The following is an 18,843-nucleotide window of genomic DNA, read 5'->3' as shown; positions in this document are numbered from 1 at the left end:
CGTTTCATAAGCCGCCTGCCATGAGGAGGACAAAGTCCCGTTTAGTGGGCATTGGCTCTGCCTTCCCTCACAGATAGCAAGGGATCAGCTGAACGCGAGGTTGGCAGCCTCCCAGGGCATGGCGCAAAGCTAGCCAAGCATGTGAGGTAGAGTCATTATAGTGCCCTGTTCCTAACGAACTGAAGACATTCGCTTTCATCTCAAACTAATTTCTGTCCCCACTCTTTCCAAGCAGAGGAAGAAAGACACACGCTGTGCCAGGTCCCCTGCTGTGATAGGTATCTCTTCATCTGAAGCTTGTATGGTTATGGTGAGGCCACGGGCCTTTAGTGTCTGAATTCAGGAATAACATCCAGTCAAGGTGTAATGTAGCAACAATAAATAAAGGCTCTTTGGGAAAGAGGGAAGACAAACTGACTTCATTCCATGTGTTTTCCCATCACAATGGCTAAGGAAGCTAAAGCTTGCAAGGGGCAAGTGAAGAAGGCTTGTTCATTCCTTCTTAGGCTTTGGCTGCCCAGAGAGAGTAGCCAAAGCCCTGGTATCTCCTCAGTCACCTTGAACACCAGAAGCAGGAAAGATGAAGCTGTAGGAGCACTCTCAGCACTTTTGTCCTGGTTTAGGGCACAGAGCAGTCAGGCTCATGAGTTAGCCACGATCCTGAGCACATGAAGAGACTTCTTTCTGCTGAGAGTAATCATAACTCTGCAAGATTTTTGTGTGTTTTCATTGTAACTTGACTCTGTGAGCCAGATTCACTTGCAATTCTAAGGAAAAGAACCCACCTATAAACAGTGACTTATGTCTAAGCTGAGCCTAAGTGATATGATGTACTGGAGACACCCTGCTTCTGCTGGGACACTGAATGGAGAGTTGTGCTGGGAAACTGCTTGCATGCTTATGGACCATGAAGTAGTGGAGATGTTGAGAGTCCACAGAGCACTGAGTAGCAAGGTCCTGGTCGTAGGCAGGCAAGACAAGCTGTCTGGTTGCAGAGGGGTGTCTGTTCTTCCACAAGGGTTAGACTGAGACTGACACAGCCTCTGAGCTGCTCAGAGAGAGACAGGAAAAAGAGAGGAGAGGCTACAGTGCTGGGTGGGCAACCATGTGCAGCCTGTGGGGTCATGGGCGAGGAAGGTGGCCACAGCACAGCACTGCAGTACATGCAAGGAGGGGGACACGAGCACACCATGTGCCTCCCATTCAGCCGTGGCTTGGTGTTAGCAGGGCTGTAAGCACAGAGAGCCAGTGTGGATCCAGCCTGGAGCGCACACAGCTCGCTCCTCAGTCACTGCAGTCCTTTCACAGGACGCCAGTGAAGCAATAGGGAAATGGTCAAGGAAAGCTCCTGACAAAAAGCAAGAGCCACCACAAATACATCAGACTGAGCCCAGCGGGAGCAAGCGTGTGCTCTGTGTTGTGCCTTTAAACAGCATTCAGAGAAGTAACAGAAGCCAGTGGCTGGCTCCCAGGAGCCCTGGCTCCCATGGCCAGCCTTGCCAGTCACCTTGCTTTTTGGCTTGCCAAAGCCACAAGGCCTCTGTATTTCTGCTGCCCTGCTATTACAGCAAAGGGGAAGGACTCATTCCACAAGACGCCTGCCCTTGAAAAGAGCAGAAAGAAACCAACTCAACTTTGGCCAGCAAAGACAGGGCAAGCTTAATGCCTGTGTCACATACAGGGGCTGCCTGCCAAAGTGCTTGGAGCACAGACCCTCAGGAATTAAATCCCCAGGGAAATAACCAGTGTTGCCCATCTGTTTTCTCCCAGCCACTATGCAGTGCTTTGTCTCCCCACAGGTCATGAAAGTCAGAGGCTCAGGCATCTCTCTCTGCAGAGAACCTGAACACCACATTGTGGACCTAAGCCAAACATTTTAGCACCTCCTGGATCCTTTAATCTGATGCACCGCACTAAGAGCATCTCAGCTGCTTCCCCCTCAGCCAAGGCCCTTCTGCAACCTGGGGGCATGCCAGCGCTCTGCAGGGGTCTCAGCCCCATGCACCCTTCCTGTCACTGCACATGCCCTTCCAGGTCTTCCCATCCCCTCCAGGTTCAGCAGCCACAGGGCAGAGAGCTGTCCCCTTCCACGTGAGAGAAGGGGTTTCAGACAGGCTTTGCAGCACAGAAACCAGACCAGCTCTCTGCTATCCCCTCCCAAACCTAAGGGGACAAGCTATATTGGTAGAGGACCCCTTCCTAGGTGGCTGGCATCTCTGAATCACACACGTGGTGTATCAGTCAAGTGAAACTAGTCACAGATGGATTTTAAAGTATTGGATGCTTCTCTGTCCCAGAGCCTGTCTCCTCATTTGTGCTGCTGCTTGACAGCCTGCTGCGGCCTCTGCACATCGTGCAGGAGTTAATGCTTTATCTAGAGGTCCAAGGAAGCTTGGTGGAAATCGTGCTAGTCTTGAAATGCCAAAGGTAACTTTTAAACATTTCCTTCCACTCTGAAATGTTGCTCGTAGAAATGTGTTCTGTGATAAGGAAATGGCTCTGGACCCAGGCTAACAGCTGGGGAGATTATTCATGGAAATCAAAGCCACAAGTGTATCACTTTCATCTGTCTTTCCCAAACACTACCTTTATGGAGACCAAGTGCATCACTCTTCTAGCTCTAGGGAGGTGAAGTGACACAGATCTCTAGCTGTGCTCATCCTGGAAAGCCTTCTTTGTTCTCATTGCACAGGATCATTTTCCTACCATGCAGCAGATGTATGTGAGGAACAGCAGTGGCACAGGGAATAATGACTCCCTCTTGTTTAATAATTAACTCACGCTGTCGCCTGGTGCCACACGTTCCAGCAGACACTGCAAGGCAGGCAGGCTGTGCCCGTTGGAGAGCTGAGCACGAGGTGGGGGGTAAGGAAACACTGCTGTCTCCTTCTTCTGCTCACTGATGTTGTGCCCTGACCTGCTGGTGCTTGGGTCTTCCTGTCCCAACAGCTTTTTGAGCACTGTGGGCCCTGCACAGAAACAACTGACAATGTGGTGTGTTATTTCAGTAGAGGACATAGAATTATTTCAAAGAGCAAAGCCAAACTATGTAGCGGGATTAAGACAGGAAGCCAAGTGAAATTCATCTCATTGAGTTCTCCAGCTGCCATCAAGAAGCTCTCTCTTGCAACCCGTCACTGCTTGGTTTGCAAATGGCCGGGAACAGATCTATAGCACAAAGATACAGGTTTGAGAAGTTGCTGGAAACCAAACTTTTCTCAAATGTTAATGCTGGCTCCTCACAACCAAAGAATTTCTGGGGAAAAAAAACTTGTCAGCTTGAAATATTGTTGAAATAGCGTTACCCTTTTCTAAGTATCACAACATATAGACAGTATTTAAAGCAAAAAAAGAAAAAGAAAAAGCTCACCACAGGTTTACAATACTTAATTATTAAAAAACAGAAGGTTAAAAGTTAAATATATTCAAATAGTTCTAAACCAAAACATTTTAAGATTACTGAAATAAAATATTTCAAAAAGGGCTTTTTTTCTTCCCTAGGAAAATATCAGTTCTTTGCAATGTTAGAGATTTTTAACTGTTTCTCCCAATTCAAGATACATCTTTTTCCACCACACCTTGAACCTTTGGGCGGCTTTTAGAGAAGCAGAAAACAATGAAACAGAAAGGAATTTGGCTGGGAAAAAAACCCCAAACAAACCAACATCTCAACCAGAATCCTTTCCTTGAGTGAAAATGACCACAGGGTTAGCCGTGACACTTGCAGCCAAGGCTGAGGCAGCTGCAGTTTTAGCAGCACTTCCATTCATAAACATAGGCCTGAAATGCCAGCAAGTCCCCACTGCCTGGGGCCTGAACTCTGTTCCTGTATCTCTGTCTATTTTAAGGTGTACCCCGTACACGGTCCTTTCAGCTCTTCATGGCCTTTCTAGGCCTTCTCCACCCTCTGCACTCATCAAGCACGAGTCCTGCTGATGGCTTGTGCCTGGTGACTGCTGCTCCATGTCCCTTGGAGGCTGCCAGCCAAGCTTTCCTGCCCTGCTAGTCCAACAGTCTGAAATGACCTTCAGGAGGTTGGTGAAAGTACACAAGCAGATTGAAGCTGGTTGTTCAGCATCCAGGGATTAGAGCAAACAAGAGAAAACAAAGCTGGTTTATCTTCTGCAAGACATCATTGTCTAAAAGTCAGATCTGCAAGCCCCAAAGCAGAAGCAGAGCCAAGTGCCAAGGTAACCCAGACTCAGGGGACTAGAGGACTCCTGTCTGGACTACCAGGAGGAGAGCCAGTGAGATTACAGATCACACCTAACTGGGCACTAAAGTGTGGAACCCAATCAGTGCCCTATCTTTTACAGTCAGTCCCAATGAAATTCTGTATGGTAGCATCATCTTTGATTCAAAGTGGGAGAGACACAGTCCAAACCAGGAACAAACTTCAGTAGTGGGCAAGCTTTAGAAGAGATCCTTGAAAATACTTCCCAACTGAATGCCCTGGTAATGTTCTGGTGGTTCCTGAGAGCCCTGATGCGGATTTTATCTGCCTTGTGACTGCTAAATCATACTATGTTCTTGTACTTACCCCCTGAGTGCTTCCAGAGCACACTGGCTGGGGGGATGCACAACAGCACATTTACACCCCAAAGTCTGCAGGTGGTTCCTTCGGCGGAGGGGTGATTAATCTGCAAAAAGGAAAGTGGGGAGGATATCAACAGATCTCAGGTCCTCGCTTTTTGCTTAGCACCACCACGAGTCCTGCAATACCCCATCCATAAAGGTGGTGTCCCAGCTCAGGAGGTAATAAAGGATTTATGGCTAAAATCCTCCCTCTTCAGTCCTTGAACAAGCAAAAGATGGCTCCACATTCCCTCCCGGGCCCATCAGGCTCGATGATGTGTGACTAACCCTTTCATTGACCAAAGCCAAACCACTTCCCTCACGTGACCTTACATAACTGCTCATCCATTTCGTTAATGAATGGAGCTTGAGAAAATTTCCATTGCCCAAGGCCCTCAGGGCGTGAGCACCGTCTCCACGTTCCGTGTGCCAAGGTGGGATTTTCCTATGGATTGACTGAGTACAGTGATGTTATTTTTCGGCTGCTGTCATCCGCGCCTGGAATGGTAAGCTAGCAGCTGGGAGCCCCTGCCTGAGCCAGAGGAAACAGGACGAGAGACAGGGACATCACCACCATAGCCAGGGACTGCTCCTATTCCCAGGCTGTCTCTGGTCTGCCACAGTCAGGACAGGAAAGTCCAATGCTGGACAGCAGTGAAGAGGCATGATAGGTACCTGTTGGGTGTATCGGCATGTCAAAGGCAGAGACACACCAGCATTTACAGCAGGTAGGAGCTGGAGAGAAGGCAGGGATATCCCAATACTTCTAAAAGCCCATCCTGATGCTTCAGGCTTTCCCATTTTAACTACTTCACTGCAGTGCTGCCTAAAATAGGAATTACTTCTACCATTAAAGTCCTGCTGGTGGAAGGCTGGGCAGGGGAGAGCTCTACCTCTCCCAAAGCAGTGCCATGCAAAGGCAGTTGTAAGTGCTAGACACACGTGATCATCAGAAACGCGATTCATGCTGTCCTCCAAGGATGTACTTTGGAACCAAGCTATTTGTTGGGAGTGCAAAGTGGGCTGCCTGTGGCGTCAGCTACAAAGCTCATGGTTCAGGAATGCTGCTGAAGCTGACAGGATAGCTAGGCTGAACGTGACTGGACTACCATGAAGGGTGGAAGTTGCAGCACCGAGATACAGGAGGATGCTCTTTTCTCTATAAATTTATAGAGAGAAAATGCAAATGCACCCTTAGGCTCTGTAACGCTTGGTCCATGTACAGTGATGAGTAAATATTTAACTGCAGGAAGAACATTCCCTTCCACAGATCGAAGCAGCAGAGTTAATCAGTACCAGACTGAATCCAAGTCATGGGTGTCAAGAGTTCACAGAATCACAGAATCCCAAGGGTTGGAAGGGACCTAAAAAGATCATCTAGTCCAACCCCCCTGCAAGAGCAGGGTAACCTACAGTACATCACACAGGAACTTGTCCAGGCGGGCCTTGAATATCTCCAGTGTAGGAGACTCCACAACCCCCCTGGGCAACCTGTTCCAGTGCTCTGTCACTCTTACAGTAAAGAAGTTCTTCCTGATGTTAACGTGGAACTTCCTATGTTCCAGTTTACACCCATTGCCCCTTGTCCTATCCCTGGATATCACTGAAAAAAGCCTAGCTCCATCATCCTGACACCTACCCTTTACATATTTGTAAACATTGATGAGGTCACCCCTCAGTCTCCTCTTTTGCAAGCTAAAGAGACCCAGCTCCCTCAGCCTCTCCTCATAAGGGAGATGTTCCACTCCCTTAATCATCTTTGTGGCTCTGCGCTGGACTCCTTCAAGCAATTCCCTGTCCTTCTTGAACAGAGGGGCCCAGAACTGGACGCAATATTCCAGATGCGGCCTCACCAAGGCTGAGTAGAGGGGGAGGAGAACCTCTCTTGACCTACTAACCACTCCCTTTCTAATGCACCCTAAGATGCCATTTGCCTTCTTGGCCACAAGAGCACATTGCTGGCTCATGGTCATCCTCCTATCCACCAGGACCCCCAGGTCCCTTTCCCCTTCACTACTTTCCAGCAGGTCACCCCCCAACCTGGGGTTGTTCTTCCCCAGATGCAAGACTCTACACTTGCCCTTGTTAAATTTCATCAAGTTTCTCCCCGCCCAACTCTCCAGCCTGTCCAGGTCTCGCTGAATGGCAGCACAGTCCTCTGGTGTGTCAGCCACTCCTCCCAGTTTTGTGTCATCAGCAAACTTGCTGAGGGTGCACTCAGTTCCCTCATCCAGGTCATTGATGAAAATATTAAACAGCACCGGTCCCAGCACCGACCCCTGAGGAACTCCACTAGTCAAGGCAAGTTCAAAACCTTGAGGATGTTCGAAGTCTTCTACTAGGCCTAGGCAGTTGCTGTTTCTCCCCTGGGATGCTCAAAAGGAGGATCTTTTCACCTGCTGAGAACACAGGATGATTAACTCACTCAAGAACACGTTCCACAGAGAAGTGGAAGGGCTTGAGATGTGGCAAATGGAGTTTGAAGATCTTCCTGTTGCATCCAGATGGTGCTTCAGAAGCCTGGGAGCTGGGCTGGGCTGGGAAAGCCCTGGGGCAGGTCTGGAGACATTTCCTGGTCTGGCAGCACACTGGATGCTCACCTGCAGTGCTGATGACAGAAGCTGTCACTGGTTGTAGCTCTCAGGCTTTGGAAGGTGCTCGGTTCCTGTCAGACCCTACTGTTACACAGCAACACTTTTCCAGTTATTCTTTTTACCCTGTAGAGTTAATGTGCCCTCATCTGCCTCTCCCTCGCAAAGCCAGTCTGTTCTCTTCAGAGATTACACAGTACAAAGAAGGTTGTGAGTACTCATCCCTACAATAAAACAAGCTCCTCCAGACATGATGTAGTTCATATTTTCCTATATAATGTCTGCAGGGCTTGCACTGCGCTCTTGGAGCCTTGGAAAGAGAGCTAGTTGCCAGCATACTTTCTCCCCCCCTGCACCACTGGCTGTCCAGCTGATGAGCTGGGGTCTTGGCTGCTGGTTATCTCTGACTTTTGCTGGTCCTTTAGAGTAGAGATGTCTCCTTGTGGAGGAAAAGAACACTCCAAGAATATAATATTCCTTTTCAGGCCCATACCTCCTCTGGTGTCTCCCCCTTGAGGTTCAAGGTGAATGTTTCCAGTCCTCTGCACCAATCACTGCTCTTTTCTCTGGAGCCCATTTTGCTTGAAAGGACATCGTTTAAAGCTGGGAGGAGAAAGCAGGGAAGTGATTCAGTGTCCAAGTCCATTTGGATGACTGAGCATTGCTCCAGCCAAAGCACTCAACGTTTGCAATTTGGGGTATTTTAACAATCAAAAGAGTCAAATATTTTACCATGCAATTGAAACCTTTCTGTATTATTCAAAGCTCAACTCCTCCTAGAGGAATGACACATCAGGAGCTGTAACGCTAAACTGAATTTTGGCTACAAAAGAAGAAAGCAAAAGTCTGTGTTGCTATTTTTCACCTGGGGTTCAAATCCTCTGGACTGAACAGCCCTCACCAGGCACTGTGAAAGTTTTTCCCTAAAATAAGATGACGGGGGTCAAGGGGCTCACACTAAGCTGATTAGCACAGCCAAAGCCGTATCACATTGCCACAGTGGGGTCATATGATTGATCACTGGGATAAATAATTAGGAAGCTTCCCATGGGAGGGGAGTAACTGGAACAGACCATAGAAGCCAGGGAAAACGGGGTGTAGCCAAGTTCTGTACCCTTTGCCCGCCATAACACAGACCAAAAGAGCAGGGGTAGCTTTTGCTTTGGGTTTCATCTCTCATCGGTTTCCCCTCCCAACACATGTTCTGCTCTACTGACCCGGGACTCACTGCAAGGCAGCCCATGTCACCCTGCAGCCACATGCCACCGTCCCACCAGTCTGCCCTGTTCCCCTCTCCCAGCAGTGAGGAACAGCACAGAAGGCAGCATGCTCATCAGAGAGACAAATGGGCTCACACGGGCTTTGACATTCCCATAGGCAGCGTGGGATGCAGGCCAGGAAGCATTGCAGCGGCTGTCAACAGCCCCCAAACACAGCAGGCACGAGAGCAGCAGGGAGGAGAGAGGTACCAGCCATGCTCCCTCACCCTTCCCTCCACCGCCATACCTCCTCTTCCTCCCCAGGGGAGTAAAGGTGGAGAGGAACCAAGGTGTGCTAAAGTAAATACTCATTTGCATCTACAGCAGGCACCTCCTGGTGCAACCCTGGGGAGTTTTATTCCTCTCTACTTCCAGTGCAGGTGCTTGGGGAGCGAAAGCTTGAACAGTACCCAGCTTAACTCAGCCCCAAGTCATCACCTGGGGCCAGGCTGTGCCCCTCGCTCTGCTGGGGCTCTGTTAGGGGAGTACTGACTGGCCTCAGGGGCTTTGCCCTGTCCATAGCCACAGCAGTGGTCCCCTCAGGGTCTTCCCCCCACTAGTGGAGCTGCAGGATGGCCACCCTTCTTCACAGGCAGAATGCACAGCTTGCGGAGACCTCACTGATGCATCACAGAATGGCTTGGGTTGGAAGGGACCTTGAAGCTCATGCAGTTCCAACCCCCTGCCATAGGAAGGGACACCTTCCACTAGAGCAGGCTGCTCAAAGCCCCATCCCAGGATTAAGGGGAGCACCCCAAGATGGTATGCATTGGTAGGCCTAGGAGGGGCAAGCAGCACCCAATTCTCCTCCCGCTGCCTCTGTACAACAGTATCCTGGGGTGCATCAGGAGCAGTGTAGCAGCAGGTCGAGGGAGCTGATCCTCAAGAGCTCCCTTCCAATCCTAATGATTCTGTGATAATGGTAGCTGGGGGCAGACAGGAGGGAGGCACCACTCCAGTGACCACCGTGGGGCCCCACTGCAGCAACTGGGGGGATTCCCTCAACCTGGTGAGACCTGGGCACCTGACAGGCATGGGAGCAAAGGCAGGGGCTGAGGATTTAAAAGGATAAACGTGAAGGCAAAGAAGCAGTGAGCGACGGGAAGCAAGCACCCAGCCATCCTGAGGAACCTGTATTATAAAACAGGTCTGAAGGCCATCTGCCACCAGCCCTGGCCAGGGGGATGTGATTTCCATGCATGCAGTGCTTTTGCAAACCTTTCCCCCTGCTCAGACTTGATGTTTAAAAAAGAATCCAGCAGCAGTTAACCTTCTCCTTTACCCACAGCTTTACCAGCTCTTGTTTCTTCACTGTTTGTCTTTCCTGCCTTGTTGCAGGCTGAGGTTGTTTGCCAGAAAATAAGACAAAGGCTTGTTGCTGCCAGAATCTGCCCTCCAACAACAAGGAATAGCAGTAAGGGAGCAAGTAGGGACACACAGAGCTGCACACAGAGCAGAAGAGAATAGCTCCTATTATTTTGGTAAGTTGCTGTTGACTTTGAGGCAGGACACTTGGGGAAAGGTAACAGCTGGTGTTAGACAAATGATACAGCTAGGAAAAACAGAGGGGCTTTTAGACACACAAATCCTGCTTCCGAGCTGCAGCAAAAGGCTGTAAATGTCAGCCTAAGCACAGAGGGGAAAGATTTCTTCTAAGTCTCTCTGGGGAAAAGCATGAGGCTCTACAGGGAAAGAACTTGCTCTTCAGCATGCAGCAAAACAGAGGCATGACTAGATCCCTGATCCAGCTCTTCTGCAGTGAGATGATGCTTCCCCACCTCTAGAAGCCAGTGCTGGGTCCATCAAACAAAACCTGTTATGGTGTTGCAAGAGTACTCCTAGCACCTGTGAAGCGCCAGCAGATGCTTTGCCCCACTGCATCGCTGCACACCAGCAGTTTCCAAGTGACACTCAGACTCAGCCTTGCAGTGCTGAGCTGTGATTTACACTGACTCCAGGGATTTCAGGTCAACTCGGCTTTGCTGCAAACATCCATTGTGTTTTACAATAAAAGCAGCAGTTTGCAGGCCCTGGGGAGAGAGATCAGTGTTGAATAGAATTCAGGAACTGCATTAGCACTAAAAGAAGCAGGTGAGTTAGAGAAGGCACAGCACAAGTATCCTGTTGAGCTGCAGCTTAATGATGGCCAGGTAAGCAACTGTGTGCTGCTAGGTTACAGGGTCAAGCAGGAGCTGTATATTGATTAGTGATGTCAAAGTTGCCAGAGGACCTGCCTCATGCAGCAGACAGTGCACACTGTGTTCTGGGGTCTGTATGTCTGCGTTAGGCCATCACTCCCTATTTGAACTGCAGTGCCATTTGCCTTTAGGCAGGAGCCTTGGCTTTGATATTGCGCGGTAGGATTTGCATTCAAGGATAATCACATTGAGTGTCAAGAAGGAACCCAGCCTATAGGCAGCAAACTCTGCTCCTGTGACTGAGGAGGCTCAGCTATGCAATTTCCTATTGCATGCTGTGGACTTTTTCCAACCTGCTGTTTCAGGCCTGCCTCACCCTCTGCTTTCCCTCTGTTATGAAACTCTAGAAATGCTTCCTCTGTGACAACACTTTTGTTTGGGAGACAAAAATGTAGGAGTGAGCATCCCTGCTATCAACAAGCAGGTGTCTTAGATAGCAACAAAAGAACCAGCATCAATAATGGAGAGGGTAGAGAGGGACGGAGATGCAATGAAGTGGAGAGAGGGAAGCCAATCAGCTTAATGAAATCAAGCACAAGGTTAGCAAAGGGCTATTTATAGACTCCAACTGGTTCAGCCCTGTGCACTTAGAGGCTGGTTCGAACTGGCTCTTTAACAACAGTAATAATCATTACAGAAAAGAAAGAGAAAAAAAAGTGAAAGCTTGGAAAATTCACTGCCGGAGGTAAAGCTTTAGAGCCGGAGCTGGCTGGAGTCAGAAGTAACTGCATTACAGAGAGATTGAAAGGTTAATAGGAAACCAGCTGACACTGAAAGGGAACAATTAGAGAGGTTAAGGGGCTTAATATTAGATTAATGGTTGCCTGGAGGAGCAAAAGCAGAGATTTCAGGAAAATGGGAGAACGGTGGGCAGAAGGCTGGTTTTTCATGGACGGAGAGCTCCCATGTTGGCTTCTTGGGTAAACTGGAAGAAGGTGGCTTTGTCATTCCTTGCCAGTCTTGCTCTGTCTCCTGTTTCCTCTTCCTCTCCTTCCACCTGTTTGTCTCTTTAATTCCCTTTGGGTTTGCTCTCCCCACTTTAGTGCTGTCTGTGTGGTCTTGTCTTAGTGTCTTCCTCATGTTTCTCCTCCATCCTCCCACTGTCTTCTTAAAGGTCATAATAACAAAATGATGCTCAGCATTCCTGTGGCTCTTTCATTCCTCTCCTGTGTGCCGCTCTACAAAGGCAGGGGTGGTGGGGATGGACACTTCTATCTGCATTACCCATAACCAGAAGTCAAAGCTACAGAGAAAAACAAAGAAAGGGTTGACAAAGATGACAGGATGACAGGTCTATTCCCCAACTAGATGGACAACACACTGGTAAAGTCCCTAACTACCACCAGCCATTTTAAAAGACTTTTTAGCAGGAAGATGTTGGACATGTTGCAGAGAGTACTGATTAAGCAAGATAGGAACTGGCATGGATCCGTGGTGTCTCCAAACCCTGAAGGGAGGTTGAAGATACTAAGAGGGGATATTCAGCACAAGGAATGAGGTCCTACAAGACAAAGGACCATACATATGCTGCTGCTGTGTGGTGTGCTAAGCACTGAAGAGACAGAAGGTTCAAACACACCTCTTATAGGAAGGCAACCAGAGAAAGGAGGATGTTCTGTAGCTCAGAGGTGCTGGATGTTCTCACAAATCCTTGTGCTGCAAAGAGGAGATAAACTGTTCTCCCTTCCCACACTGTAAGATGAGTAGCAAAGGATTTGGGATGGACTCACTGCACCTGTACAGTGCAAGCTCCCCAGCCATAACCTGACCTGTCCTGTTTCCCCATGGTCACTGTGGTTGCTAACACAGTCTGTCCCCTGAGAGTCCCTGTACCTCAGTGCCAGGAGAGCCTTGTCACATAGCATCACCAGCTGCTGGTCAGGACGGCACTGAGAGCATTGAACTGCTCCTTGCACCACCCTGAGACACCCAGAGAGAAACCCTCCCCTCCTGCATCACCCGTGGCTGCTCAAGGATCTTTCCAAACGCACGTGCTCCTCCCATGGGACAGGGAGAACTTTCCCCGAGTGCCTGGCCCTTGGCGGTTGCTTGTGGACTCTAACAAGCGCAAGCTGGTTGGATCAGTCTGTATCTTACACCACTTTCCACAGTGCAGCCTCCCCTCTGAACATCTCCCTGGCAAGATTAGAAAGCAATGAACTCAGCACTTCCTTCTAGGGCTGTAAAAGCCAGGCTGGGGCTCCAACGCCGCGCAGGCACCTGACACTGAAGTTTCCTCACTTGTGATAATGACAGTGAATGTCCCAGCACAGGTGAGTTGTGGTTGTTCGCACCGTATTAACTCCAAAACACTTTAAATGCAGTGCTCTGGCTTAATGTAACCTATGAGATCACCCATGGGTGTCAGAGGGGAAAAGACCAAGGACAATCCAGCTGGCATCAGAAGGCAACAACCCGTTTTCTTCTTATATCCATGACAGCTGAGCACTGACTTCTTCTTACACCTGGGTCACTGCTGATTGATAGAAAGACCAGAGAGATGCCTAAAGAAGCATTCACTGGATATATTATTTCCTCAAGTCTCTTTCTTTTAAACAGCCACATCTACTTAAAAGCAACAAGCCTGAAGGGACAGACTCTCCTTCCCACCCTCCCATCCTATACAGGTGTATTTCCCAGGTCTAACTTAAACCTCCTTCTTGTGCCACACCCCTGGAGCTGCATTTCTGCTTGAAAAGATCTGCTATCCTCCCAGTGTTGACTTCTGCTAGAGCCCAGGTGTACCCATCACCTCCAGCCCGCAGTGCCCCGGAGTTAAAAGCACATTGCAGCTGAGGATCTTGAAGTGCTGCACGAACAGCCATTAATCCTCAAGCTACCCCTAGGAGCCCGGCCTGTAATTATTTGGCTCACCATTTATCGCTGGAACTCACTGTGCCCGTTCCTCCACCTTGGGAATGAAGGAAGGTAAAACAATACCCGCCGTTTCGTAACAAATGGCAAATTAAATAGAGTGCAGCTCAGGCATTAAGGGAAACGTTACCTTTTCCATAATCACCTCCTGCAGGCAAGACAAAATGTAGAACAGCTATTCTTTAACAGTTAGGTAAACCTGGGCACAAAACTTGAGTGACAAACTCCGAGTGAGACAGCCAACAAGTGGCAGAAGAGTTCTGAGAGCCAAAGTCAGGAATCCTACCTCTTGGCTTCTTGTTTTATCAAGTGAATTGTTTTTCACCACCCCCACTTAAAGATGACCTTCAAAGGAGAAGAAATGCCGCTTATGCCTTTTATGTGCCTTTGTAGTAGATAAAGGAGCCTGTAGGCTTTCAGTCCAAAGGAAAAAGATTAAGTGTTTTTCCACTTGCTTCCTTATTGTTAGAAACGCAGGTCTTCGGGATCCTAAAATTCTCCAGTCTGTCTAAGCCTAGATCATGACAAAACCAAGAACAAATGAAAGACAAGAGGGCAAGAACAGGGCAGAGGAGAGGGGAAATCGAGCCAAACTCACAAGGTGCTGTTTGCGAGCAACAATTGCATAAACACAGGTAACACAATGACGCACAAAGTATCAGTAAGAAATCATGTGCTGCTCAAGAGTTAATTCTCCCTTGGCTCCAGCCAGGGGTGTGAGAATCCCCAGAGGTCAAACTCTGAGCACCCCAGGAGATCTGCTTGGGAAAAAGAAAAGCAAAAAAGAAAAGGATCCTCATACCTTTTTCTTCTTTCTCAAACAAAAGCCAAAAGTGGCATCAGATCTCAAGTAAGACAGACCCAGCCTACAGGAATGGGAAGGACTAGGCAACAAAGGCGAGTAATTTTTATGCCTCCTGTGTTGGCGAGGTTCTTGCAGAGGAATCCCTGGAGAGGAGATGCTGAAGGGAAGGAGCATGGGGATGGGTGGGGTAAGCCGACAATACAAAAGGCAATTACAAAGTTAGGCAGAGGTGGGGAAAGCAGAAGGAGGACAGGGCTGGAGCAAATGTCAGCACGCAGAGGAAATGGTCCCACTTCAGTCCAGAGAGCAGAAAGGTCACTCAGTCAGTTTCTAGCTGACAAAGCTGTCCCCTCTCTGCTCCCTTCCCACATCTCCCTCCCCTACCTGTTCCAGGCAGGCAGCAGGACCACCCCTCTGGTCTAAGCCCAGAAGGCACAGTTCCAGCTGTACCTGTTTAAACTACTCCCGTGGCTGGGACATTTAATTACAGCTAGTCTGCAATGTGCAGGCTTTGCTCTGCTTTAACAGCCTGGGGTCAAAACCTGTGTGGCCAGAGGGTGGAGGGAAGGGTGATGGGTTCATGGTGGTGTTACTGTATTGAAAGAAGCACATTAGGACAGGATCTGCCTGGATGTGGCTGAGGGGTACGCAGACTGTGTTTGCACTTGGTTGCAAGTTATTGGGCACTCCAAGGGCTGAAACCCAAGTAAGTAAAAGCCTTTCCTCAGGAAATCTGTTTTCCCAGTTCTTTGAAAATCCACTCAGATAGTCCCTCCAGAACATTCGAAGCACAGGGCATTAAAGAATAATCTGTTAAAATCACTTCCCTCCTGATCGACTACCTACCAGTAACACTTCACTGCTTACCTACCAGTAACACTTCACTGCTACAGCTGGGTGTACTGAAACCCAGCAGATGTCCAAGAAGTGTAACCAAGTGCAAATCTTGTGGCCACTCTTTCCCTGTGGCAGAAAGTGTGTAAACGCACTCACTGTCCAGCTCACAGCCCCCTCTGGTCATTCATGAGCTTTCCAGGCCAACTTGGTGCCTTGAGCTACAACCACACCGTTCCCTTGTAAAAAGGAGCCAGAAAGGACTGCGAGGAGCTCTGCGGCAAAGCGATGCCACAGCAGCCAAGCAATTGCTGATGCTAGAGCGGTGCCTGCTGGCCGCTAATCAGAAGCACTTTCTACCCAGCCTCACGCCGTTTCTCATCTTTCTCTTTAAGGTTTTATGATTTTTAAGCCAATCCCAATATAATATACTTTGGTATAACTGATGCAGTTTTGCTAATGCAACTCCCTGGGAAAGTTGAGATTCTAGGCAGTGTCATCCCAGCAATCTCCTTTACCTAATGTTCAATGTTAAGATCATAATGCACCTTAAATCACTCATAGCTTCTGAAAAGTCTGGCATTTCACATACCTTTTACACATAGAAACATGCTTAAAATGCCAATAATGCCACTGCTATGCAAACTGGGTGGAATGGGTGCCAAAACCACTGTCCTTATGATGTGCTGGGAGGGACGAATGAAGCTATGGGTAAAACTGCTCTCATCACAGAGGCAGTCTCTTGGATGCTCACAAAATGATGAATACTAAAACAATGAAATCCCAAAGAAATAATCTTCAGAGATATAATAGAATGCTCTTATGACACATTCAGAAATGTATTACAATGTGTTATACTGGACTTTGTCCTCAGCCCAAGGATCTGGAGACAATTTAGGTATGAACAAAAGAAAATAAGTAATGTACTATGTGGTTCCTGAATTTACAGTATGGAAGAAAACAGAGTTCTATCAGAAGACTGGGATCATGTCTCCCCTGAGCCTAAAGCTCTTCCAGCTAACAACACACACCTATCCATACACAAACACACACAGAGCCCTGCTCCTAGGACAGGAGTTTAAAGTGGGTAAGACTGGTAATGGCAAAGGGATGCATCCATCTTCATGGGTCTTCCAGGGGCTGAAACAGTACAGCAAACTCTCTCTTGGATCCCTGTTTTCTCACTGATGGCAGGTGGTGGCCACGGCGTTGGAACTAGATGATCTTCAGGTCCTTTCCAACCCTAACTATTCTATGATTCTCTGTTAAGCAACCTCAGCTAAAGACTTCCCATTCATCACATTTGTTTGCTATTCTTCCACACTTGAACTGTCAGGCTGACATTTTACATCCTCAGCATAAACAGGGCAGATGTAGCTGGGAGGTGGGCAGGCAGACAAAAACAGTGGTAAGGTTGTTAAATGCCTTTCTGAAGAATTGTGTGTTCTCTGCACTGCTGTTTGAGCTTGCCCATGCTGTACATAAACCAAAACATGAAGTTGAATACATATTTTAGATAGACACTGGCCAAATGTCCGGATTGGACCAGCAGCTGCACAGATTTCAACCATTGTACTGTTTCAGCAGATGGAAGCACCCCTCTCCCCGTTTCTGCTGCAGCACAATTCAGTGGAGACTGCTACATCTAGGGAAAATGGACCCCAAACAGTTTACAACCCAGCACAGACACTGATCTCCTGGCAAATACTCTAGTAACTTAAACTGATTGTGCCCTAAAAGCTCCAGTGCATTAAGAGGCTAATAATGTACTTCTTCCCTCCCCTGTGTGAGGAGGTACACAATACACAGATGCACATATGTTCATACATATATGCAGAACATAAACACTTGAACACACATAGAATCATAGAATGGTTTGGGTTGGAAGGGACCTTCAGAGCTCCTCTAGTCCAACCCCCTGCAATGAGCAGGGACATCTTCAACTAGATCAGGCCGCCCAGAACCACATCCAGCCTGGCCTTGAATGTCTCCAGGGGTGGGACATCCACCACCTCTCTGGGCAACCTGTGCTAGTGTTTTATTCCCAGACATCATTGGTCTTCACCTAACAAACAAGCCAAAGCACCAGATTGTACAGCTTATTTATAGAAAACCTTTCTCCTACATGCACTGTTTCTCTCTCCAGCAGAAGGGGAGGACAGGAGCGCAGGGGACACCATCTTCTCTGCTGCCTAAACACATGGAGTTTCACCCAAGCAGAATTCATACATGGATTGCCATGCTGAAACTGTTTGTGCGTTCCGTGTTTCCCTATGTGTGCAATGGAACATCTTGCTAGCGGTTTGAAGCTGCAGCTGGAGGTGAACAGAGCTCTACCTTAACCACATGAAGGCCCCGAGACTACAAGACGCATGCAGAAACACCAAGTCTTAGTCATGTGTGCTCCTTAATCAGTGAACACATCTGAAAGACTTGGTTGTGATCTCAGAGTATCAGTTTGCCCATCTGTAAAAAGACGTCTGCGCCACCACCTGTCTGAGAGCATAGAAAATGTGTTTGTAAATGGTCAAGTGCTATGGTGTTATATTATAACTAAAAAAGAAATCTGAAAGAAAGAGAATTACTTTAAAGTACATCTCAGATTATGTCTAAAAGAAAATGCCAGGGGGCTATGCAAAGTTAATGCAACAAAATCAAATCAAACGTTCATTTACTGCCAGCGACAGGAATCTGCTGAAAGTACTGTCTAATTTCAGAATGCATTAAGGACGGGGAATGACAGAAGATTGTGCAGAAAATCTTGAATTCAGCATTCTGTGGTCTTTCAGCTTTTGGTTTTGTCACTGTAATGAACTTCTGTCATAATTCATTTGGCTCCAGAAACAGAGAACTGAAAAACAACCAGATGATAAATAATTATAAATCTGGAGCCCATTACTAATGATTAGAGTGTTCCAATTCACCATATGCTTGTGTGATACCATAGTGATCAGAAAAGCATCTTAAATGAGTTGTCAGTATGCTTCAGAGTTGAACCAGAGGGCTCTCATACTTAATCAGCACTGTTGAGTAAAACCTGTGCTTCAGAGCCATGACAGAGCCAAAGGAAATAGCAACACCACCCGGACACACAAAGCTTCAGGCTGCCACACTACCACCGAAACCTTCTCACCTCCTTTTCAAGCATGGTCTTCCTGTATCAGTCCTCTGGCTTGGTTGACAGACACCACCACCACCACCAGGGACTTTCCTTGACTAGTTTGGTTGAGTTAGTTATTCAGGTTAGCTTAACAGTCACCTAAAACTGAGAATTTGCAACTGGAAGTGAAACCTCTGAATATGTGTTTCTCAACCAGAACTGGCAGGGAAATGCTAGTGTCAGTGGAAAGGCACGGCTCCTTTTTTACCAGGACTGCAAGATACAGCCTATTGCAGCAAAAGGCAAGCATTTAAAGAAATGATTCAGGGATAAATTTACCCTTTGAGCCCTAAAACCCAGTCTGTTTCGCAGTATTGTACAGAGTTTCTGGACCTTATTTGCATTTACCTCCAGCTACCATTCATTGCTCAGTTGCCCTCGGTTCCATCTCCTGGTCCAACTCTACACTCCCTTCTCCCTTCTCTTCCCCAGGAACCAAACAGGATCAAAAATGTATACTTGAAGACCACTGAATGAAAAGACCAATGAAAAGAAATGGCGAACAAGCCAAAGCAGATATGATAGAAGAAGAAAACACAGTCTAAAA

The 18,843-nt window shown here is 47.9% G+C and overlaps 1 long non-coding RNA gene across 1 annotated transcript; it reads right to left on the bottom strand.

The window, feature by feature from the left end:
* Positions 1 to 2,997: 2,997 nt before the first annotated feature.
* On the bottom strand, positions 2,998 to 14,646 carry LOC136013058 (uncharacterized). Its single transcript, XR_010612118.1, has 6 exons — positions 13,784 to 14,646; positions 13,628 to 13,645; positions 9,644 to 11,866; positions 7,660 to 7,769; positions 4,541 to 4,640; positions 2,998 to 3,168 (listed from the first exon to the last, which is right to left on the bottom strand). It is a non-coding gene; the product is annotated as an uncharacterized LOC136013058 (long non-coding RNA).
* Between the last annotated feature and the right edge of the window lie 4,197 nt (positions 14,647 to 18,843).

The sequence above is a fragment of the Lathamus discolor genome, chromosome 4 (assembly GCF_037157495.1).
Source record: "Lathamus discolor isolate bLatDis1 chromosome 4, bLatDis1.hap1, whole genome shotgun sequence".
In the NCBI taxonomy this organism is placed as follows: domain Eukaryota; kingdom Metazoa; phylum Chordata; class Aves; order Psittaciformes; family Psittacidae; genus Lathamus; species Lathamus discolor.
This window is presented reverse-complemented; position numbering and strand designations above follow the sequence as displayed.